The following is a 25,570-nucleotide window of genomic DNA, read 5'->3' as shown; positions in this document are numbered from 1 at the left end:
TTTCTCTTTAAGGCTCTCCCCTTTTCAGTCCTTTATCTGTTCACCTGATTACAGCAAGGACAAAGGCGTAATTAGGTGCTAATGGCACTTAGCACCTCTGTAACACCTGCTAGTCTGCAGTGGCTCTGCGGGGATGCTCAAAACCAAATGTGTGCTCGCCTCTTGCTGCCTGGGGATGAGGCTTATTGCTCCTTTGTCTGCCTTGTCCGACTGCACACCCCACTCTGGGTTCCAGCCTGCGGTGACCAGACCAGCATTATCCTTGGTTCAGGGCCAGCTAATGCTGACGTAGGACAGAGGGATGCCGAGTGCTTGTCTATGAGCTTCCCCTTTTATCTTGCCTAAGGCCGTGGGGCCAGTGGCAATGTCCCCGTTTTGCCGATTGGGAAATGGAGGCTTGTGGAGTAAGCAGCTTGGCCAAGCTTCACGCTGCTGGAAATGGTGGAGCGGGATTCAGAGCCACATCTGTCCAACTCCAAGGCCACGACCCTTGCCTGTGTTTTTCTGGCCTCTTTTCCCAGCTCTGCAAATCTGCCCCACACCTCAACGCCCAGCTCCCCAATAGGGTCACCCTCATTCTCATTCTATTTCTCCAAATGCTTTGAGCGCCTACACAATTCTGCACCTTGGGAGGGACCAGAAGAGACATCTCCTTGCCCTGCAGGGTTGTGTGTTTGTGTGTGCACCTGCATCACATGCATTAATCGCTGTGAGCTGGGAGTGTGAATTTCTTGCATCCTGGGACTACACCAGCACGCAGAATAATTGGCCTTCTTAGGAGCATACAGTAGGCACTAACTAGAGTGACAGAGTCAGGGACTGCAGTGCCTGCAGTTTGTCTTTCTTGCTCGAACAGATCATTTAGTAACAACCAAGCCTCTCTCCATGCAAGGTCAAGTGTGTGGCATCACAGGGATGACCCCGGCTCTGGCTTCATTTGCTCTGGGGCCCTAACCGTGCCCTGCTGCTCACCAGCTGTGAGATCATGGATAAGTGGCTTCTCTGTGCTTCAGGTGTTTGGCGCCTTGTGTAAAGTGAGCCATCAGGAATGAAGTGCGTATGGCACCTGTGCCATGTAGAGGAGCGTGCCCCACGCCTGCCCTGTTGTCACCCAGAGCTTCTGTGCTTGTGCATCGGCCCTGGAACTGTGCTGTCCCGGCCCTAGGCACAGCGAGACTTCCCAGTCTCTGCACTATTGACACTTTGGGCCAGATCATTCTTAGCAGAGGGGAGGCTATCCTGAGCACTGCGGGATGTTTCATGGCCTCCCTGGCCTCTCCCCACTAGATGCCAGTTGTGACGACCAAAAATGCCTCCGTACATTGTCAGATGTCCCCTGGGGGGCAAAGTTGTGTCAGCCCTAATGAGAACCACCAGCCTAGAGCACTGGTTCTCAAACTTCACTGTGCATCAGAATCACCTGGGATACTTGCTCAATCACAAACTGCTGAGCTCCACCCCGAGAATTTCTGATTCATCAGGCCCGAGACAGGGCCCAGAATTTGCATTTCTTTCTGTCTTTTTTTTTTGAGATGGAGTTTCACTCTTGTTGCCTAGGCTGGAGTGCAGTGGCGCGATTGCAGTGGTACGATATTGGCTCACTGCAACCTCCACCTCCTGGGTTCAAGTGATTCTCTTGCCTCCGCCTCCTGAGTAGCTGAGATTACAGGCATGTACCCCCAGGCCCGGCTACATTTGTATTTTTAGTAGAGACAGGGTTTCTCCATGTTGGTCAGGCTGGTCCCAAACTCCTGACCTCAGGTGATCCACCAGACTCGGCCACCCAGAGTGCTGAGATTATAGGCGTGAGCCACTGCGCCAGGCCAGAATTTGCATTTCTTACAAGCTTCCAGTTACTGCTGCTTCAGCTGTTCCTGGGACTCCCTCCTCCCCTCACTTTGAAAACCACTGGGCTAGAGTCTTGTGAACGTGGTAGGCTTTAGAGATGGTGAAGTGAGTGGCTAATGGGATGCCAAGAGCAGCTAACAGGACAGGGAGTTTCTTAGATGCTTCCCTGAGGATGTGAAGAATTATAAACAGACTTGAAGATTTTACAGAAAAACAAAAACAGATTCACAAAGCAATGAGAAGACTTTAAAAGTACTTGCGTGGCTAGGAAAGAAGAGGCCAGTTCAGGGAAATGCAGTGAGCCAGATCCAGAGAAGCGGGCCTGAGGGTTTGATGGGCACAAAGAGAGCTGTTTGCCAGAGCGCTGGGTCTCAGATAGGAAAGCAAATGTTCCCCGGGGCTGGAAGAGTCAGGAGAGGCTGCAGAGCTCGGCTCTGAATGGGCAAAGCAGCTCTAGGAATGACCTCAGAGTCCCGTCTCATTTATGAATGAACCTGCACCAGGATGACAGGAGGCACGCCCCAGTAACACAGGTAACGTGCAGAGATGGCCCGAGGCACCCTGCGGCCAAAGGGAAATGGCTGGAGACTCTGAGCTGCTAAGTAGGGTGGTGATGCTGGAGTGACCCAGGGAGAGAGGCGTGCCAGAGGGCGCCCCAGTTGGTAATGGCTCAAAATTACTTGGCAGCTGGAGCAAGGCTGGCAGTTGTGTCCTCTGTCCAGGCTCCTGACTCCACCTCGGGCCCGTGGCTTATGGACACATACTTGGGGTGGGCATTTGGCAGGCCGGAAGGAGGGGTCAGGCTGAGCTGATTTTGCCTAAGGGACCTAACCTGGGGACCTCAGGCTCTAGAGCCTGGAGATGGAATTCCAAGGGCTTGGAATTTGAGTTGAAGCCTGTGGCCCAGACTCTGCCGATTTGTAGCTGGGTGGATAGTCTTGGGCAGGTCACTTAGTGGAAAATCTCTACCCTGTGCAGCAGCCACAGGCCAGGCACCATACTGAGCCCTTTACATACAACAGTTAATCCCATTCACACCTCAAAGCTGCAAGAGGCGTCCTCTTTCCCCTTGGACAGATGAGGAAACTGAGGGTCAGAGTGGCAGCTAGAAAGTAGCAGAACAGGAATTCCATTCAGATCTGACTCCGAAGAGCATGTTAGACTTAGTTTTTCCTTCTCTAAAATGGGGCTGATACTCCCAACCTATTCCTCATAGAGCTTGCATAAGAATCGGATGAGATAAAATCTCTGGAAGTCATTAGAATGCCAGTGATTATAATCATGCAATTTAACTGCTGAACCTTCAGGTTTAGAGTCACACATGCTTTGCCTGCGGACGTCATGGGAGGTGGTTCAGTCAACCCAGCTGGTCGACCAGGGCTCTGGTTCTGGGACTCAAGTTGGGGTGGCCCCCAACACAAGACCACCCACCCACCCCCTGCAGTCCACCGAAGCATCAGAAATTAAATTTCACGGCTGGGTACACAGAGATACCAACTTGAGCTCCATGTGTTTATGGCTCGAGGAGGAGATAAGATTTGATTAAGAAGACCGCTATTAATTTATGGCGAGTACACTGGCGCGAAGGGAGAGGCTGCTTTTAATTAATAGCCAGAAGGAATTTACGCTCTTGGTCTCTGCGAGGGGAAGACGGGCGGAAGGAGGAGGTGAGTGGAGCCAAGTGAGTGACATGGATGAATTGATCCAGCCACACACGCCCCTTCCTTTTGAAGAGAATATAAATAAATAAAGAGCAACAGGAGGGAGGGAGGGAGGCAGTGCCATCCAGGAGAATGGCAGGAGGGCAGGGAGAGCTAGCCAGCAGGAGAGGCATGGTAGGGAGGAGGCAGAGGAGGAGAGCTAACATCCTATCCAGTGCTTGCTATATGCCAGGCCTTAGGCGCAACCCTTTGTAGGGATCACCTGCATTAGCCCTCCAATAGCCCATGAGGCTGGTAGAACATTTTTGGAAGAATAACACAAGCATGCAGTAAGAATGCATACATCCCCAAAGGATCTTCACTTCCCACTGAAGCTCCAACTGTCCATTTCTTGTCCCTTTCCGAGTATGTATATCATATATATTTTTTTTTCTAGGACACACATATATATGGATGCACTTGGTGTGTGCATTTAACAACATTCAATTCTATATGTCTTTGCAGTCTTTATGTTAGAGATGTGGAAATTGGAGCTCAGAGGGGTCTGGTAACTTTCCCAGGGTCACACAGGAAGTGGAAAAGCTCATTTTCAAATCGCAGGGCTGGCTCCTAAGTCCCTTCTGGTCACTACCACCGTCTGTCTGCTCACACAGAGAGCTGCATTCACAGTGTGGGGTTGGGGGCTCCCCCTGCACTCAAAGGTGTGTGGCTCCTGAGTGTAGGGGATAGTCAGGCCTGAGGGAGGGTGGGGAGTGGTGAGGACAGGAACACCACAGGGATTTAGCCAGGATTTAGCCAGGTCCACAGACCCGCAGCACCTACTCGGGACCAGCCCAAACACAGCATCTGGGGCAGGCTCAGGAGTCTATGTTTTAACGCCCAGCTCTGGGGGATTCCTGCTCACAAGAGAGAGTAAAACTGAGGCCCAGAAAGAGCCCCTGTGTTGTACAGTGGCACACCGCTCCACGGCAGGGGAAAGCCTGGCCTTGCATAGGCTCTGGACTTCCCATCGCCCTAGACTCTGCCACCCACTACCAGAAGCGCATGGCATAGGAGAAAGAGAGTGCATTCTGAATCAGACAGTTCTGGGTTCAAATTCCGGCTCTGCCTCCAGCTGTGTGGCCCTGGGCAAGTTACTGAACCTCTCTGAGCTTCAATACCTCACATCCCCAACAGGATCAGCACTACTTTCCCTGCTGGGTGTCTGAGCAGCCTCAGTGAGGCTGGGCACTGCTCCCTGACTTCCCCATGGCGGAGAGCAGGACCAAGCCCTGCGCAGTGTGTGGACCCTACTCCACCCCCAACCTTTAATCTTCCACTGGAGACCGATTTCTATTCAGCAGCAACCACAGATGAACGGCCATCAGCATCCATCACCCGTAACAAATCAGTGGGCTTCGACCTTTGAGTCTTCCTCTTCTAAATCACTCTCTCCTCTTCTCCTGTAGAGACCCGGGGGCCGGGGATGTGGTGGCAGGAGAGGCAGGGGAACCCCGCAGGGACACAGGGGGAGGCAGAGTTGGGAGACCCCATTAAGATGTGGAGCCTGATCCTCCCATTTGACAGTGGAGGAAACTCAGGCTTGGAAGTCACTATCCCCCTCCGCCCAAGCTCACTGTGTAAGTCAGCGGCAGAGCCAGGAATACAGTTTCAGCCCCTGGACTCTTCGTCTGGAGCTCAGGGCCTTTGATCCGGCACTGGCCACAGAAGGTGCTCCTGGGTACTTGCTAGGGGCTGACTCTCTCCAAAGCCTCATACAGTCAGAGAGGAGGGCAAGGCAGAGGTGCACAGTTCCGCCCTCAAAGCCCACCGTTTCCCTCTTTGGGGAGAAGGGAGACATCCTATACCTGGGCATCAGGGCGCTCAGGTCTGCAAAGCACTGAGAGGGTGACCCTCACCCAGCCCTTTCCTACCAAGGGCAACAACCTCCTTGGAAAAGCTGGTGCTGGATGGGGCCACCATGGCAACTTCCCACCCCTGTGGCCCCAGCCAGCCCTGTGAGACCCTGACTCCCAGCCCCATGCTAGGGCCTGCCAGCCACTCCGTCCTGGCACCGGGAGAAGGTGTGCAGGGCAGGCGGGGTCCCGGTGGCCAGGCCAACTGCCCAGCCCTCTCAGTTGGCCAGTGTGAGGGACACAGCTGGGAGGTGTTTCGCCTGCCTGGGTGCCCACTGGGCAGGGAGCTGGAGGCACGCTGTCCCCTCTCCGTCCGCACTGCTAGAGAAGGCCCGGTGAGCTTTGAGGGGCTGCAGCCCTTTCTTGCCAAGAGCCGACATCCCACAACCCCAAGTTTCCTCTGCTAACGAAGTCATTCCAGGTGGGCTCCGTGGCCAGGGTCCTATCATCGTAAGTCACAATCCGCATGTCGATGGACACTGATCCCTGGTGGATTTGACAGTTGAGGAAACTGAGGCTCAGAAGTCACTACTACCCCCTGCCCAAGCTCACTCTGTAAGTCAGTGGCAGAGCCAGGAGTAAAATGAGTAAAATTTTCAGCCCCTGGGCTCTTCATCTGGAGCTCAGGGCCTTTGATCCTGGGGGCAGGCAGCCTGGCACTCTCGCTGCTCCCAGCCCACCACCTGTGTGCTCACCCTGAGGCCGAACCCCAGATGGAATGGGGAGCGGGCACTCTTGGCCCTGCGTCTTCCCTCCGGGCAGCGTCCACACAAGCCCAAGCATTCGCCAGTTTGTGAACAGGGTGAGGGCCGGGGACTGTCATCACAGCCAGGGCACACCGCACAGGGCGGCCCTTCTAACTTTTCATCCTAGTCCTTGAGGTTTGCGGGGCAGTGGCTCGGTGGGTGAGAGGCGGTTGTTGAGAGCCCTCCTTCCTCTCTATTTTGTGGGGAGCTGGCCCTGCCTTAGAATAGGGATGGGATGCATCACGAGATGCAGGGACTGTTCCAGAAGGGAGAATTCCACCCTCATAGCAGACCCCCAGCAGCCCGAAGTGCTCACCCGAGTGGGAGAGAAAATGGCAGGGTAGAGTCTGCAGGAGTCAGGGCTTGTTCCTGGCATTCGCGCCTTCATCCCACGGATAGTCATTCACTGCTGTATGCTAAGATAGCAGTGGGCAAGAAACCATGGTCTGCTGTCAGGGAGCATGCAGACTAGTGGGAGAGACAGACATTCGATTAAAAACTTTCATTACTACAGTGATTGGTCCCATAAGGCAAAGATTCTGTGAAAATATCGAACAGGGGATCAGTGACCTAGTTGAACAGTCCAGGAGGGCTTCCCAAAGGAGGTGACATTTCAACTGACCCCTAAAGGATGTGTAGGAGTTAGTATGCAAAGAGGCAGGGGGTGAGTGTACTGGGAGAGGAGGCAGGCTGTGTAAAGGCCTTGGGGCAGGCGGGAGGGCACGTTAGAGGGATGGAAAGGAAGCTAGTGGGGAAGAATGTCTCAGACCCAAAGAGCTCACACAGAGGGGCGTTGCGGGGAGGCTGACGAGACGTGAGTCCTGACCATCATGCACACAGAGGTGAGAGTGCAATGCTGTGCGGGAGCATGGAGTCTTCCAGAAGGCGTCTTGGGTGGACAGATCTAGACCCTATATCTGAAGGGCTGAAGGGGGACACCCAGGAGGGGAAGGGGTTCTGTTCCCTTCTGGGGGTGCTGGCTAAGAGGAGCAGATGAAGGCACAGTTCAGGACACAGCCTCTCCCTACATCCAGGCTGCCCGGCAGGTTCAAGGGTGAACGGGCAGCAAGCAGGAGCCTTCCAGGAGCCTGGACCCTCAGCTGTCACTCTCTCTCTTTCTGACTGGGAGGCTAGCGGGGCTTCTGCATTATTAATAGTGACACATAGTAAACATTTTGATAATTGTCACAGCCACAGGCTCTGAAATTCAGCACCAGCTGTTGCCAGCCTGAAGAAAAAGGCAAAATGCTCGTGTCTGCACAGTGTGCGCCCCCAAATGCTGATGCCTGCGTGATGTACACCCCCAAATACTGATGCCTGCGTGGTGTGTACCCCCAAATACTGATGCCTGCGTGATGTGCACTCCCAAATGCTCGGGCCTGTGTGGTGTGCACCCTACTCCCTGCCTTGTCTCTTCTTTTCCTGCTGTAGATCAGACACTGTCCCCTGCTCAGCCCAAAGTGGGGCACCAAGTAAGATACAGGAGGGACTGTCCACACCTTATCCCATCCCAGTCCCAAATCTCACCCTGGGTGGGGCAGAAAGATGCAGGAGAGAGCCCACGCTCCAGACAGAGTTCTCACGAGGGCTCCTGCCCTGACCCCTGAGGGATAGCGTGGGCTGTGAGTCCCTCCTAAATAGGCCACACCACCCTCAAGTGGCTCTGCCAATGGCTGTCTGCCTCCTCCCCCAAATAACACCATCCCCCACTCCTGGCCTATTTGGGGCTCATTGCGCTGGGGGTGACCTGGGCTGTCTGAGATAGGCCCTGCGTCAGGTGCAGACAGGCTGCAGAAGAGGGGCTGCTTCGTCGAGGTGTCCTTTAAGGAAAGCCCTGGGCAAGGCTGGCATTCCGAGAGTGTTGCCTGTTGCCTTGGGCAAAGACGCAGGGGTGGGCGGCAGCTGGTCCAGGGAGCACCAACTGATGAACAGTTGTCAGTCCTGCGGAGAGAGGTCACAGCCAGAGCCCACTGCTGTCAGGGCCTGGAAGAGTGCCTCGAAGGCGCGCTTATCACAGCCGAGCAGGGGCAGGCGGGGCTGGCGTGTGGACCCCAGACCCAGATTCTCTGCGGGCCAGAACAACGATGATATGTGAGTGTGGGTGCAGAGTTCCCTGTGGAAGGCCCAAGAAACGAATGAGGAAGAGAGTAGCCTTAGGACCAGTTTAAGGGGAGCTGACCGGGGGCCTGAAGCTGACCTGGGGCCTGGAGCGTTTTCTACTTTGGGCACGGGACTGGCTACCTAGTTTGCAGGGCCCAGTGTAAAGTGAACATGGGGAGTCTGTGTTTGAAAGGCCAGCAAAAGTGCTGTTAAAGGTACAAATTGAGCACCCCAAATCTGAAAATCCAAAATTCAAAAAGTGCTGGGCGCAGTGGCTCACACTGGTAATCCCAGCACTTTGGGGAGGCCAAGGTGGGTGGATCACTCGAGCCCAGGAGTTCGAGACCCACCTGGGCAACATCATGAGATCCTATCTCTAAAAAAAAAAAAAAAAAAAAAAAAAATGTAGCTGGGCCTGGCAGCACGCATCTGTGGTCCCAGTGACTCGGGAGGCTGGGACACACTTGAGCCCAGGAGTTCGAGGCTGCAGTGAGCAGTATTCACACCATCGCACTCCAGCCTGGATGAGAGGGCAAGACCCTGTCTCAGATAAAAATTCAAAACGCTCCAATGAGCATTTCCTTTGAATGTCATGTCAGTGCTCAAAATCTTCAGATTTTGGATTTTCCTATTTGGGATGTTCAGTGGTAAATATATAAGGCAAATATTTCAAAATCTGAAAAAAATCCCAAATCCAAAATACTTTGGGCCCAGACCTTTTAGATGCAGGATACTCAGCCTGTAATAAAATACTAAGCTTTTTCTTTCTTTGTGTAGCTCCTCCGCTCACACACATGTGCCATTGTTCCACTTCACTTACAAAGCACAAGTTCAAAGATGAAGGAATTAAGAATTTCAAGACAGCAACAGCAAAACATTAAACCAAGCACGGGTCCCACTGAGCTCGGGGCCCTGTGTTACCATAGGGATCTCATGCCCACAAAGCTGGCCCTGGGTCGGCGTGAGCCCCAGTGTTCCAGAGAAGCCAGTGCTGGACAGGAAGGCTGCCCCCGCGACGGGGCAACAGCCCACGGTGCCCCTACTCAGGGTATGGTACAGAGCTGGGGGCCCCACGGAAGAGGGGTGCTAACACCAGAGAGTGGATATAACAGATTTTGGCCTGGAAAGCAAACCATGTCCTCATAGGATCTGCAGAAAAAGAGGGGGCTTTGCAGCCTGGCAGAGGCTGTGTAATTACACATCAGTATGTGCCAAGAGGGAGAGGAATGAGGCAGGCGGGAGTGTCTAACAGGAAGGAGAACCCACTGCAGGTGAGGGGGCAGGGAAGGCATCTGTTTCCATTTGCTAGGATGGCCATAACAGAAATGTATTGTTCCGCAGTCCTGGAGGCTGGAAGTCCAAGACCAAGGTGTCTGTAGGTTGCTTTCTTCTGAGGCCTCTCTCTTTGGTCATAGATGGCCATCTTCACATCATCTTCCCTCTGCGTGTCTGCATCCTAATCTCTTTTTTTTGAGACAGGGTTTCGTTATTGTCCCCCAGGCTGGAGTGCGGTGGTGTGATCTCAGTTCACTGCAACCTCCACCTCCCAGGTCCAAGAAGCTCTTGTGCCTCAGTCTCCCAAGTAACTGGGATTGCAGGTGCTCTTCACCAACCCCTGGCTAATTTTTGTATTTTTAGTAGAGACAGAGTTTCACCATGTTGGCCAGGCTGGTCTTGAACTCCCAACCTCAGGTGATCCACCTGCCTTGGCCTCCCAAAGTGCTGGGATTATAGGTGTGAGCTACTACGTCCAGCCTCTAATCTCTTCTTATGAAGACATCAGTCATATTGGATTAGGGCCCATCCTACTGACCTCATTTTACTTCAGTGACCTCCGCAAAGACCCTATCTCCAAACACTGCTGCATGCTGAGGTGCAGGGGTTAGGACTTCAACATCTGGATTCTGGGGTGGGTAGGGCAATTCAGCCCATCATAGCTTCCTGAGGAAGCACTATGTGAGCTCAGTTAGTGAGGGTAGGGGGAGACTCTTCAGGGAGGGGGAGGATCATGCAAGAAGCCTGAGTGAGAGGATGCAGGGTGCTGCCAAAGGGCTGTGTAATAGGCAAGAGCATGTGGAAGATTCTGGAAAGCAGTGCCCCGTAAAGTTGCAGAGGGCAGCAGGGGCCTGACCCCTCCTCGGGCCCTGATAAGAAACATGGTCTCTATTCCCAGAGCCTGGTAGGATTTAATCTTGAGATGGTCACTTGGATCTGTGACTGTGATGGTAAGAAGAGCCTGGGAAGGCTGCAGAGGATGAATGAGAGGCCCTTGAAGGAGCAGGCAGAGGTGGCGGGAGCTCAGGCCAGACGTGCAGCAATAGGGATGGAGAGACATGGAAGAACACCAGAGGAAAGAGCTAGAACTGGCAGGACCCAGGAGGAACGGGTGAGGATGCTGAGGGGAAGGAAGGGGTGAGGATGCTGAGGGGAAGGAAGGGGTGAGGATGCTGAGGGGAAGGAAGGGGTGAGGATGGCTCCTGGGTCCCTGACCCGCCGATGGGGGGTGCCCGTTCCAGAAGGAGACCACACTGGTGAGGAAGCCTGAGATGGTGATGTGGCAGGGAACTTCGTCTGGGACAGGGTGACCTTGGGGTGCCTTAGAGACACTGGGCAGAGAGAGAAGTGAGGGCTCGGGCTCAGGCAGCCTGTGACAATGACAACCCCAGGACCAGGCTTCAAATGGGAAGTGGGGTCAGCCTAGACTGTGCCTCGGGTTGGGCTGGCGTGAATGGTTGGGTGGATAAGCTGAGTCCACCTTCCCTGCCTGAGGTGCTCCAGCTAACTCAGCCTCTCACACGGTTGGCCCAACCCCAATCCCTGCCCCTGACCCTTTGACCTGGGTGTCTCCTGTGCCAAGGGCTCCGGGACCTTCATGCTGTCTCCAGTAGGAGCCCCCAACCCAGACCTGGTCTGCAGAACCATGTCCTCCCAGCTCCCCAAATAATCACACTCCTCTGTTTGCTGTATGTCACTAAGTCGTTAATTGCCACAACCCTGGGAGGTAGGGACCACTGTGGTGTGTGAGCTTCTGGGACACTGTAACAAAATGACCCCAAATGTAGTGGCTCAAAACAACACAAATTTGTTATCTTACAGTTTGGGAGGTCAGAGGTCCAAAATAGGCCTCACTGGGCTAAAATCAAGATGTCCAGGCTGGGCGTGGTGGCTCATGCCTGTAATCCCAGCACTTTGGGAGGCCGAGGCAGGCAGATTGCCTGAGGTCACGAGTTCGAGACCAGTCTGCCCAACATGGTGAAACCCCATCTCTACTAAAAATACACATAAAAAAATTAATCAGGCATGGTGGTGTGTGCCTGTAATCCCAGCTACTTGGGAGGTTGAGGCAGGGGAATTGCTTGAACCAGGAAGGTGGAGGTTGCAGTGAGCTGAGATCGCACCATTGCACTCCAGCCTGGGCGACAGAGCGAGGGTCCGTCTCAGAAAAAAAAAAAAAATGTCCATAGGGCTCAAGACCCTACAGGAGAACCCATCTTCTTGCCGTTTGCAGTTTTTAGAAGCTGCCTGCACTCCTGCCACGTCACTCTGGCACTCACTCCCCTTCTGCCTTCCTCTTCTGCATTTCAGGACCCTCGTGTTACACTGGTCCCACTCAGAATTCAGGATAGTCTCCTTATCTTAAATCATCTGATTAGCAACCTTAATTCCATCTTTGCCATGTAACAGAACGTATTCACAGGTTCCAGGGATCAGGGCACGGACTTCTATGGAGGTGTCATTCTGCTGACCACAGACAGTTATCATTGCTATTTTACACATGAGAAAACTGGGGCATAAGAAAGTCAAGGGTTTACCCAGTGTCATCAGGCTCGTAAGGGAGGAACAGGATTCACACCCAGGTAGAGATGGTCTCCTCCCTCCCCCACAGCACCTGCCTCTCTCAGGAAGAACTGACTCCAGCACTGGTAAAAATGAAGGACACCTTGATCTCCTGGAGGAAACTGACCTGTGATAAACAGTCCTATGGCCGGAGCTCTGAAGGGTAGGACCATCGCCCTCCACTCTCCATGCCAGCTGGGGACCCTCTCTCCCCCACCGAACTTATGGCTTCTTGAGTGCAGGGGCTGTCCGCTTTCTGCTCGTGTATCCCTGGGACCCAGCCCAGTGCCTGTGATGGAGTGGATGCTTATTATTTGTTGAGTAAATAGGAAAATGAATAACTGGGATTGGTCCTGGAACTTTGGTGCCAATGGATTCCACTTTTTTTTTGGATAAATTCAACTGAAGACTTTATGGGTCTCTTTATGGGTTCCTAAACCTTGGCTAACAGTGCCTGTGGATGAAATTCCTTCAAATCTTCTGTGTCCATCTCTGGACCTGGATTTCAGGTCCAAGGATCTGCTTCAAGGACAGTCATTCCAAGGCTCTTTGGGGTCTACACCTCTACTTCCAGTCCGTGTCCTTTCTCCAGCCTGGACCCTCCCGTAGGGGACATGCTTCCTGGAAGGGATTGCAGGTGAGGCTGCCATGGGACCTGGGAGAAGGCAGCAGGGCCACTCCCACACTCTGAAGCCTCTGCTGTTCAGAGACCACAGTGTATCCTTGGCAATTCCCATGGCATCCTTGGGGCCTTGGTAATCAGGGCTTGTTCTCACAGTTGCACAGAATGCTTGGGATGCTAATAGGGCAGCATTAGTGGTACCCTGGGATTGCCAGCCATAGCAGAGCAAGGTAGTTAAGGCTGAAGGTTTTATAGCAGTGGCTGTAAAAATTCACTGTCAACAATAGCTCGGCCAAGTCCTACCGGGTGAGGAAGACCTATAGGTACTGGCAACCCCTGGCCTCTCTGGGGGAGTGTGCTACACCTGTGATCATGAGGATCCTTTTAAATGCACCGATTTTGTATTTGCAATACATTGAGTTGCATTTTCTTAGGCCATGATGTTGCACAGTGATGAGAATTTGTTCTAGCCAGCTGTCCCTTGGATGTCTCACCCTCTGTCATGGAACTCCACGTGTGTCCAGCAAGCCTTCCTGGCTCACTCCCCCTCAAAGCCCTTTCCTCTCTGTCCATTCCTCTTCGCTTCTGCCATTTTACGGCTTCGAATGACATGCCTTCATATCCTTCTGACGCCCTTCCCATCCTTGGACACGCCTCTCATCCTTGTGATGCCTTCCCTTCCTTGGGATGCCCTTCCCATCCTTGGGATGCCCTTCTCATCCTTGTAACGCCCTTCCCATCCTTGTGATACCCTTCCCATCCTTGGATGCCCCTCTCATCCTTGGGATGCCCTTCCCTTCCTTGGGATGCCCTTCCCATCCTTGGGACGCCCTTCCCATCCTTGGGATGCCCTTCCCATCCTTGGGATGCCCTTTCCATCCTTGTGACGCCCTTCCCATCCTTGGATGCCCTTCTCATCCTTGGGACGCCCTTCCCATTTTTGGGATGACCTTCTCATCCTTGGGATGCCTTTCCCTTCCTTGGGGGACACCTTTCCCATCCTTGGCATGCTCTTTCTCATCCTTGGGATGCTTTTCTTATCCATGGGACATCCCTCCCCTTCTTTGGGATGCCTTTCCCTTCCTTTCCTTGGGACACCCATCCTCATGATTTCATCATCTTAACTTTTCCACACTCATCTTCCTCCCAGGCATCCCAGGCAGCTCCTTTTGCCTTGAGAATTTGGCTGCCTTTTGGTCCTGTTCAATGGGAACCTAGTTGCCCTGCTTCTGTCCTTGGTGCAAACTTCCTCATCCCACCACAGGCGTGTCTTTTGCTGAAGTCATCCCCCACAGCCCCCAGCTCAGTGCTGCATGTGGTGGGCTGCAGACGCTGTGGAATTTTGGTTGACTTTGCTCTCCCTATTTATACCTCTTTTCCCCCTTGAGGCTGTGAGCCCCTCAAGAGCAGGCCCTGCCCCTTCATGAGAATCCACAGCCCCAGCTTTTTTTCGTCTTCCTCTCCTAGCCCTAACGCTGCTGCGTTGCCGTTGTCTGTGTATGCTCTGTCTCCCACGCTAGGCTGAGCTCCTTGAGCACAGAGATTGTCTATTCAACTTTAATTCCATAATTACAAAGACAACAATCATATCATACTTGCCAAGTGCCAGACGCAATCCTACATGCTTTACACATATTAACTCGTTTAATCCTGATCACCACCTGGTGAGATAACTGTGATGACTGCTGTATTCTGCAGATACAGTACAGACTGGCACAGAGAGATTACATGTTTTGCCCCCAGGTCATGGCTAGCAAGAGATAGTGCTTCAGCCCCAAATGAGTCTGCCTCAGAATCCAAGCTCTCGTCTGAATCGCTACACCACTTTTCACAACCTCACATGATGCCTGGAACTGGCAAGCGTTCTGGAAATACTTGGTGAATGAATGAGTGAATGAATCAAGTGCTGGTTCAGAGTGGCTTCTTCTGAGAGCCCTGGAGTGATTGGGGCAGATTTGGAGTCCATGAGGGAGAACCCAGGGTTTCTTCGACTACAAGAGTTGTCACAGGATGGCCCAGGTCAAGTTAGAACTCAGCAGTGGCTTTGATCTTCCCGATGAAGGTGTCATTCACCCCATTGAGGAGCCTGGAGCCCAGGGAGCTTCAGCAGCCTGCCCAGGATCACCCCAGGGGGAAACGGCAGAGCCAGGACTGTTTGATTCCCAGGGGATATGCCCATCTTCCAGATTCCCAAACCCAGGTAGAGCCCCGCCTCCCACTAACAGGGGCTCAAGGAAGGTTAATTGTCTGAGACTACACGAGCAGTCCATTAGCCAACCAGTCACTGAAACCTTGAGCGGAGAGGACAGGTGGCTTCCCCAAGTCCTAGGGCTGGCCTCTACTAAGGTGCAGGACTTGAACTCTTGGCCTGTTGGTATAGCCTCCAAACCCAGCACCCTCTAGGGTGTTCCATTGGATTTCCACCAGAGACTTATACTTCTCAAGACTCAGGACTCACCCTCCTGGTTAAGTTGTACTTGGATCATTATTACCATGAGCATCTGATCTTCTAGCACAAGCCAGGGTGGTAGAAAGTATCTAGAGAGGTGGGGAAGGCCAGCGTGGCATTACATGTTTAGGAGAGAAGCAAGGGCACGGCATTTAGAGCTTGCATTGGTTCCGAAGGGGAGGTAGAGGTGATGCTGTGTTCATGGAGGACCTTGTCTCCTGGCTGATAGCTGAGCCTGGTGGGGAGGGCTGGCCTTGAGGGAAAGATCCACACCCGTCACTTTCACTCACACACAGGGTGATCTCCTGAAGTTGCAGCTACTGGGAAAAAGGAGAGAAAAAACTAATAAGGCTGATCAGCTAGGCGTGTGAGTGTGCATGTGTGCTTGTGTGTGCATGTACACATGTGCATGCATGTGATGTCAGCTGTGATCAGGGCTGGATCTGGTGTTCTTTTACAAACAAATTTAACCAAGGGGAACTGACCGATTAATCAATAATGAATTTAAAAGTATCCATTCATGTAACAAATATTTGTTACACCTACCCCTAAATTAATAGATATTACATAAATATTCATATAATAAATATTTATTGATGTATTAGGTAATGTTCTAGGGGCTGAAGGGACGGAAGCAAAACAACAGACAAAAGTCCTTGCCTTCATGGAGCTTCCATTCCTGAGGGTCGGGCAGACAGTGAGGAAGTGCATAGATGTGGGCGGAGCTTCCATTCCTGAGGGTTGGGCAGAGAATGAGAAAGCACATAGATGTGAGCCGTAGTGTGAGAAAGGGAAAGGGCCCATGAAGGCCAGGAAGAAGCCAGCAGGTCTGGTGAGTGGCACTGTTGTGCTCCTCATGGTCGGGGAGTTGACATTTGGAAGGGGGCATAGACAGAGGAGCCCAGGACCCCTGAGAGCAAGGCCCGGATAAAGGTCAGGGTTGGGCACATGTGGAGAGGAAGCTGGAGCACAGGAGAGCCAGAGGCCCATCCACACAGGCCTTTGCAGGTTGCAGTGTGGACTCTGGATTTGACTGGGTGTGAGTGGCAGTCACTGGAGGCTTTGAGCCAGGTAGTGGCGTGATCCAATTTATGCATTAAATCAATCCCTCTGGCTGCCATGTGGGGCTAAGGTTCAGGGAGCGGAGGGGAGCAGGCATACCTGGGAGGAGGCTGTGGTCCAGGCCAGAGCTGGTGGTGGTGCTGGCCAGGGTGATGGCAACATGGGCGGTGAGCAGCAGTTAGATTCAAGGTACATTTGGCGGGTAAAGCAAGCAGGATGTGCCGAGCTGATGGACTGAATGACGACTCCAAGGTTTGGGGTCCTAGCAGCTGGACGAAGGGTAGAGATGACCATTCCTGAGATGGAGAAGCCTCTGGGGAACTGGGTTGGGAAGGGGGTGCAGAGTGACCTATCTACCGGTTGTGGGCTTGCTAGTGCTGGGTACCAGTGTCCTTACCCTGGTGCAGCAGTGAGGTAGGAAGCTGATGGTTCAGCCCCCAGCCCACCATGTCTGGAGCTCTGCGGCTCCTCACTCACCCTCCTTAGACTCATCATTGTCTCAACCCAAAGAGAGACCCGAGCCACCTCGTGCACCCACTTCCATTGCCCAACGACCGCCTGCTGGCCCGGAGTGTGTTCTCTGCAGAGTTTTGCTCAGACATTGGGAAGGTGTCTGGGGGTGCTGATTGTGAGGAAGTGGAGGATGGAGAGGCCCCATCCTATATGAGCAGGTCATCAGCCTCCAAGGAGGTGGTGTTGCCCCATAGTAGCAGGGCCATGGGGCAGTCACCTGTTCATTCACGTGGCACACCTGCACTGGACACCTTGGCATGTGTTGACCCTAGACACTTGTCCTCTGCCTCCTGGTCCAGGGAGAAAGAGATAACAAGGCACTATTACAAGTGAGCATGCTGGGTGTTTGACGGTGCTGGGAGGCTCCCTGGGGGGAAGTATCTCAGATGAAAGAAAAAGGACAAGTAGATACTGACCAGATTGGGGTGGAGGGGTAGATGGAAGACACATCGGTCATGAGGGCTGAGGACACAGAACGGGTCAATGATAGGAAGATGTTGATGCTGCTTCTCCAGCAAGCTGAGCATCATATGCTTAGATCATTCGTTCATTCATTCAGTCAGTCAGTCACTCAATCTTTATGGACTGCCTGCTGTGTGCCTAGCACTGGGCTCATGCTGGAGATGAGACAAAAACAGACACGGTCTTCCTCCCTACAGAGCTCAGGGAATAGTCAGGAAGGCAGTAAGCAAATAACTACACAAATAGAAATATCATTGGAAAATGTAGGGTATGCTAAGAAGGAAAAGAACTGGGTGATAAGAGGGAGGCTGGCATGAGAGGAAGGGAGGGCGGGGCTGGGGACAGGGTACCATCAGGATGTGGGGGTGGATGGGAGCTGGCCAGGAAGAGGGGTCGGAGCGCTCCAGGCAGAGAAAACAGTGCGTGGTGCAGGCCATTGGTTACTAAACTGTGTCTGTAGACCCCAGAATTCTATAGGGGTAACTGAGCCCTCACAGCAGGTAGGGGATAGGACAAGGTGGGGAGTGAGGGAAACAGCAAAACAGATAGGCTGTGGACCCCACCCTCACCCCCATTTAGATGAGGACAACTGCCCTTACCTCTGTTTTATCTCTTGGAACCCTCAGCGGGATTCTGTGAGGACCGAATCGAAAACCATCTGGACGGCTCTGATTTGGTAGAAGACAACGCCTGCACTGAATGCTGAGGCCTTGCTTGCCTGCAGTTTAGGCCCCAGAACTGTCCATCTTTCCCAGCCACGGTGGGCACATCCCCACCATAGGGAGGAGGGGAGTCTCTGTGGGCACCCGCCTGGCCCGGCGTGTCCAGGGAGCTGGCCCTGCGGGTGCTCCTCCTTCCCCGTGGGCTGTCAGGTGGGCCATGGAAAGCCCAGCATGTATTGTCAAGGGGGCAGCTGGGGCTCTGCCTGTCCTGTCCCTGGACCCTTGCAGGCTAGGAAATGCCCAGGGAGGAGAGAGCCCTGTGGAGGGTCAGACCCCGGTCAGAGAGGACAGGGGAGGGCAGGGCGCTGGCCGGGCCCCAGCCGGGCTCACCTTTCCTGGAAGACATGCTGGGTGGAAAGCGGTGTTTCCAGTAAGAAGGCGTAGCCCCCGCTGGGCACACGCCCCACACCCGAGGAGGAGAGCTCTCTGAGCTCCTCGGCCCTAATGAGTGCTGTGGAGAGCTGTTTACAGCTAAGTGAGCTGTAATGGCTTTCTGCGGTCATTAGGCACAGGCTGCTTAGAGCGCCTGGGGGCCACCGGGCTGGACTCCCACATGCTCCCCCCGGGACCCAGATCGATGGGCTCAGGGTTGGGCCTGGGTGGGCCACTGAGCTCCCTGAGTGACCCAGAGTGGCCTGTGGGCATTGGGAAGGGCAGGGAACTTGACTATCTACTGGCTGTGGGGTTGCTAGTACTGGATACGAGTGTCTTCGCCCTGGTGCATCAGTGAAGCAGGAAGCTGGTGGTTGAGTCCACAGCCCACCATGCCTGGAGTTCAGGGGCTTCTCTGTCACCCTCCTTAGCCTCATCATTGCCTTGACACAAAGAGAGACCCAAGACGGGCACAGTGGCTCACGCCTATAATCCCAACTACTCAGGAAGCTGAGGCAGGAGAATTGCTTGAACCTGGGAGGCAGAGATTACAGTGAGCGGAGATCGCACCACTGCACTCCAGCCTCAGTGACAGATCAAGACTCAACCTCAAAAAAAAAAAAAAAAAAAAAAACCCCCCAACCCCCTCCTGCCCCCACCTCCATTGCCCAGCAAACTCCTGCCGGCCCAGAGTGCATTCTCTGGAGAGTTTCACCCAGGCATTGGGAAGCCCCCAGCAGCCGCTCAGGACCAGACCAGGGCTCACAATAGTCACCCTTGACCCCAGGCTGTGGGCTGAGGCAGAATACGGGAGCAGAGACCCTAAAGGGGGCACAGAGCATGTGAGGTCAGCCATGTCCCTGCAGGCCTGGGAGGACCATTTCGGGCTAAATTCAGTCCAGTGAGGGGCAGGAAGAACACAGGAACGGGTAGAAGAGGACCCCTCCAAAGGGCTCCGGTGTTACAGACTGACCTGGCTTTGATTAGTTCTGCCACAGGCAAGGACTTGATCTTCTCTGAGCCTCAGCCTTCCGAACATCTGTAAAAGAGAGTTAAAGCAGCGCCCTTTGTGGGTGGTTGTGAGATGGCGGTGAGCTGATGGTGGTGCTCACTGCCTCGCGGGTAGTCAGTGCTCACTGGCAGGTGGCAACGTCACCATCATCAGCCATCATCACAAGAGGGGTGCTGGGTGGGTCCCCTTCTTTTTGATTTTTGGGTTAATCTAGTGGCAAATGGCAAAGCGATGCCAGCTACTCACCCAGCCAGCAGGGGGAGCCGCCGCACCCACCCTCACATGCACCTGGAAGCTCTTTATCGAGCATCTGCTCTGTGCTGGGATTTGAGCAAACAGAGCCAGGAGCTCACGGAACCTACGGGTTGTGTGGTTTCTGGACCCGGTGCAGGGAGTGGTAGGAGATGTAGGCCATGTTGAGGCCAGGCTGCACTTAGGAGGCAGGGGAGTAAACAGGGAGGGGAGGGAGCAAGGCTGGGCCCCTGGAGTGGTCGCCCTGTGTCCGCGGAGCTCAGCAGTCCCAGTCTCTCCCCAAGACCGCGGGGCCATCCCGAGGGGCTCTGGGGAGAGTCATGGGGCTGCCTGACTCTCTTCCTTCCCCAGCCAAAGCCTGAAAGAGTTAGAGCCCTGAGGTCCTGTTCCTCATCCTTCACCCAGAGTAAGTGTCCCGCGTCCACGGCTGCAGCCTCCCGTAACTCAGGACCTGCTGCAGAGAGGCTCCTGGCCACTTTTATCACCCCCATATCTTCTGGAGCTGAGAGTGGTGACAGCCGTGTAGCCATAGAGATCAGGAAAAGACAAGGGAGGAAGGGTACAGGCTTACAGATCAAAGCTCGGAGCTCCGTTCGGAGGACCTTGGCGGAGGTTCTCACCGCCCGCCTACCAATGTGAGTAGGATTGACCCAGTTTTCTTTTCTCCTCTGATCTTTCCCAGAGTGCAGCATAGTGTACAACAGCGGCTTTCAATCCACATCACACCTTAAAATCACACAGGGGCTGGAAAAAAAAAAAAAAAAAAATTCCAGTGCCTGGACGTAGCCCTATTTCTGATTTAATTCGTTGGGGGTGGGGATTGTTTTTGAAAGCCCACCCCACCGCCATCCCTTACCATGTGGTTCCAATGTGCTGCGAGGGTTAATAGGCACAAATACAAAATAACATGGGGCCCAGCACGGTGCCTCAGGCCTGTAATCCCAGCACTTTGGGAGGCCCAGGTGGGCGGATCATTTGAGGTCATGAGTTTGAGACCAGCCCGTTCAACATGGTGAAACCCCGTCTCTACGAAAAATACAACAATTAACTGGGTGTGGTGGCGCGCCTGTAATCCCAGCTACTCAGGAGGCTGAGGCAGGAGAATCACTTGAACCTAGGAGGTGGAGGTTGCAGTGAGCTGAGATTATGCCATTGCACTCCAGCCTGGGCGACAGAGTGAGGCTCCATCTCAAAAGAAAGAAAAGAGAAGAGAAGAAGAAAGAACGAATGAACATGGGCTTTGGAACTAGGCTTTCAACCCCAGCTCTACCTCTTACCACTAGCTGTGTGATCTTAGGTGAGTTACTCAACATCTCTGAGGCTTAGTGCTGATTTTGGTTTTTAAAAAATTAATAATAAGCAAAACAACTTGGAGACAGGAGTTCCTGGTTCTTGTGGTTACTGTGAGTGTAAATTTAAAAAATATACAGAAAGGCCATTAGCACATAATAGGTGCTTTTTCAACCTTTCCCCCCTGTGTCCACTTTTTAGGGAGATGATGGTAATATTGTCATGTGATGTATCACAAAAGTACATGAAGCCCGGAGATGGGTGGGCCGTGCTGTCCAGCTGTTTGAAGATAAAGCATGATCCTTCCTTCTGAAGTCGCCTATTAATGACTCTTTTCTCCTTGTATTTATCCTGCTTGGGGTTCATTGAGCCTCTTGAATCTCCAATTTGTCGTTCTCCAAATTTGGGGGATTTTCAGCCCTTATTCCTTCAACTACTTTTTATGCCTTCACTCTCGACTCTTCTAGACTTCATGTATAATGTATGTTAGACCTTCATTTCCAGTCTGAGGCTCCGGGCTTTTTTTTAAAGTCTTCTTTTCTGCCTGTTCTTCAGATTGGGTATTTTTTATTGATCTATCTTCACATTCATTGACTTTTGTGTTCTCTTAAACCTGCTGTTAAATCTATCTAATAAATGTTTAATTTCAGATCTTGTATTCAGATTGTATTACTCCATTTTTCATTGTTATAAAGGAATACTTGAGGCGGGATAACGTATAAAGAAGAGAGGTATATTTGGCTTACAGTTCTGTGGGCTGTACAGGAAGCATGGCGCTAGCATCTGTTTCTAGTGAGGGGCTCAAGAAGCTTCCACTTATTGGCAGAAAGAAAAGAGGAAGCAGGCGTGTCACATAGAGAAAAAGAGAGGTAGAGGGTGCAAGAGAGAAGGGAGAAGGTGCCAGCCTCCTTTAAACAACCAGCCCTCTTGTGAACTAACAGCGAGAATTCACCCATTACCATGGGAAGGGCACCAAGAGATCTGCCTCCCAACCCAAACGCCTCCCCCAGGCACCACCTCTAACATTGAGGATCCCATTTCCACATGAGATGTGAAGGGGACACACATCCAAACAATATCATTCCACCTCCGGCCCCCTAAATTTCATGTCATTTTTACATTGTAAAATATAATCATTTTTTCCAATAGTCCTCGAAAGTCTAAACTCATTTGAGTATCAACTCAAAAAGCCTAAAGTCTCATTGGAGACTCAAGGCAAGTTGTTTTAAATTTACGAATGTGTAAAAGCAAAACCAAATGATTTACTTTCAAGATACAATGGTGGTACAGGCGTGAGGTAAACATTTTCATTTCAAAAGGGACAAATCAGCCAAAAGAAAGAAATGACAGACCCTACCCAAGTCTGAAACCCAGCAGGGCAGACGTGAAACCTTAAAGCTCTAAAATGATCTCTCTTGACTCCATGTCCCACATCCTGGGCACACTGGTGTGAGCAGTGGGCTCCCAAGGCCTGGGCAGCTCCACCCCTCTGGCTTTGTAGGGTGCAGCACCCCTACCTGTTTTTAACGGGTTGGAGTCTGGAGTCTGTGGCTTTTCATGTTGAGGCTATAAGCTGTTGGTGGCTGTAACATGCTGAGGTCTAGAGGCTGGTGGTCCCATTTCCACAGCTCTACTAGGCAGTGTCCCTGTGAGGACCCTGTGGGAGCTTCAAGCCCACGTTTTTGCTTGACACTGCCCTAGCAGAGGCCCTCTGTGGGGGTTCCGCCCCTGTGGCAGGCCTTGTCTGGACACCCAGGTTTTTTCATACATCTTCTGAAATCTAGGAGGAAGCTGCTGAGCCTCCTTCACTTTTGTATTCTGTGTGCCTGTAGGCTTCACACCATGTGGAAGCTGCCAAGGCTTATGGCTTATGCCCTCTGAAGTGGAGGCCTGAGTGGTACCTGGAGTTCTTTGAACCCTGGCTGGAGCTGAGGCAGCCAGGGATGCACGGAGCAGTCTCCTAGGGCTGCAGATGGCAGCAGGGGTCCAGGCCTGGCCCCTAAAACCATTTTTTAGGCCTCTGGGCCTGTCATGGAAGGGATTTTCCCAAAGAAATGGGAAAATGTCTTCCAGGTCTTTTTTCCAGTGTCTTTGCTATTCATGCTTGAATCCCGTTTAGTCTTATAGATTTCTCTAGCAGGTGGTTATTTTACAGGTGCCTTGGATTTCTCACCTGAAAGGCGCTTTTGTTCTCTACCTCATAGCCAAGCTGTAAATTTTCTAAGTTTTTACACTCTGCTTTTTTTTTTTTTTTATTATAAGTGTTAAATTTAAGTCATTTTTTTGTTCTCATATCTAGTCGTAGGAAGTTAGAAGCACCCAGGCCACATTTTGAGTGCTTTGTTGTGTAGAAATTTCTTTTGCCAGATATCTTGGGTTATTACTTGTAAGTGGAGTCTTTCATAAAGCCCTAAGCCACAGACACAATGTAACCCAGATTTTTATGAAGGCATAACCAGGGTGATCTTCACTCCGATTTTTAATAAATGTTTTGTTTTCCTCTGAAACCTCCTCAGCCTGGCCTTTGCTACCTATATTTCTATCAGCACTTCGGTTCCAACCATTTAACTAGTCGCTAAGAAGTTCTAAACTTTGTCATGTTTTTGTCTTTTTCTGAGCCCACCAAACTCTTTCAACCTTTGTTCATTACCTAATTTCAAAGCTGTTTCAACATTTTCAGGTATCTTTATAGCAACACCCGACTCTCAGTATCAGTTTTCTGTACTAGTCTGTTTGCATTGCTGTAAAGGAATACCTGAGACTTGGTAATATATATATATATAGAAAAGAGTTTTATTTGACTTATGGTTCTGGAGGCTGTACAAGAAGCATAGTGTTGGCACCTGTTTCTGGTGAGGCCTAAGGAAGCTTCCATTCATGCCAGAATGTGAAGGGAGAGCAGATGTGTCAGATGGAGAAAGAAGGAGCAAGTTAGAAGGCAGGAGGTACCAGACTCCTTTAAACAACCAGCTCTTGGCCAGGTGCAGTGGCTCATGCCTGTAATCCCAGCACTTTGGGAGGCTGAGGTGCGTGGATCACGCGGTCAGGAGATTGAGACCATCCCGGCCAACATGGTGAAACCCTGTCTTTACTTAAAATACAAAAATTAGCTGGGCATGGTGGCGCACACCTGTAGTCCCAGCTACTCAGGAGGCTGAGGCAGGAGAATCGCTTGAACCCAGGAGGCAGAGGTTGCAGTGAGCTGGGATCACGCCATTGCACTCTGGCCTGGCGATAGAGTGAAACTCCATCTTAAAAACACAAAACAACAACAATAACAAAAAACAATCAACTCTCTGACAGAACAAGAACTCACTACCATGGGAAGGGCACCAAGCCATTCATGAGGGATCCCCCTTACCCAAACACCACCCGCCAGACTCCACCTCTAACACTGGAGATCGCATTTCCACATGAGATTTGGAGGGGATAAATACCTGAATCATATTAGAGATCTAGAATTTTTATTTGGTTCTTTTTTATGCTTTTTATTTTCCTACTAATATTTTCTATTTGTTCATTCATTATGACTACATTTTTCTTTATGTCTTTGAGCATAGTTATAATAGCTGTTTTAAAACAATCTGTATTGATTGCCATTTCTATTGCGTAGGGATCACATTTTCCTGTGTCTTCATTTGCCTAGAAATTTTGGAGTGTATCCTGGATGTCATGAATTACATATTTTTTAGCAAACAGGTAACTTCACTGCACTCAAACTCCAAACTTGCTCTCCCCTGTGGTTGGCAATAGCAGAAATCTCTGTTCAGTCCCTCTAGCCTTTGCTGGGCTGCTTGGGACTGGCCCCATGCAGGCATATTTCAGAGATCAGCCTAAGGTTTGGGTAGAATTTAAACACAGAATTCGGTCTCCTCCCTCTGGCTCTCCTCTTTCTGGGATTCCCGCCCTCAATTTCCAACTGCTGCAGTTGCCCCAAACTCTGTCTTCTAGTTGTTTAAGCCAGTAAGACTGTGGATTTTCTATCTGGATTTAACCACCCCACTTGGCAGGAGCTAGAGCCTGACCTCAAACAAATACCCGTAAATATGGGAAGTTCACCCAGTGCCATTTCTGTCTTCTAAGCATTGACTTCCCTCTAGTGTCGGCCTGCTTTTGGTTGTTCTCCAATGCCTCAGGCAGTTGTTTATTGCTATCTGGGGAAAGGGTTGACCTAACAGTAGCTACTCCACCCTTACCAGATGCCCAAAGCCCAGCTGTTTAGTCTTTTGTTTTGGGTTTTTTTTTTTTTTTTCCCAGACAGAGTCTCACTCTGTCCCCCAAGCTGGAGTGCAGTGGCGCGATCTCGGCCCACTGCAACCTCTGCCTCCTGGGTTCAAGCGATTCTCATGCCTCAGTCTCCTGAGTAGATGAACCTACAGGCACGTGCCACCGTGCCCAGCTAATTTTTGTATTTTTAGTAGAGACAGGGTTTCACCCTGTTGGCCAGGCTGGTCTCGAACTCCTGGCCTCAAGGGATCCACCTGTCTCGGCCTCCCAAAGTGCTGGGATTATAGGCGTGAGCCACCAAGCCCAGCCCCAGCTGTTTAGTTTTAATGTCATGGGGAGGGAGCAGGGAAGGACACCAGGCACCTCTCTGGGTCACACATACATCCAGTGGAATTAGTTAAATCAGTTGTTCATATGACGACACAGCCCAGGGGCTCAGATGCAGGAGAGAATACAGACCTGCCTCACTTTAAGCAGAAATGGACTCAAGTGGACTTTCT

At 51.9% G+C, this 25,570-nt stretch overlaps 1 protein-coding gene across 1 annotated transcript in view; it reads left to right on the top strand.

Annotated features, from left to right (window-relative positions):
* Nucleotides 1–25,570, top strand: part of SDK2 (sidekick cell adhesion molecule 2) — a 309,965-nt gene that overhangs the window by 53,222 nt on the left and 231,173 nt on the right. The window lies entirely within an intron of this gene.

The sequence above is a fragment of the Piliocolobus tephrosceles genome, chromosome 16, assembly GCF_002776525.5.
Source record: "Piliocolobus tephrosceles isolate RC106 chromosome 16, ASM277652v3, whole genome shotgun sequence".
NCBI classification, from domain to species: domain Eukaryota; kingdom Metazoa; phylum Chordata; class Mammalia; order Primates; family Cercopithecidae; genus Piliocolobus; species Piliocolobus tephrosceles.
Note: the sequence above shows the minus strand (reverse complement) of the source record. Positions and strands in the feature narration are given on the sequence as shown.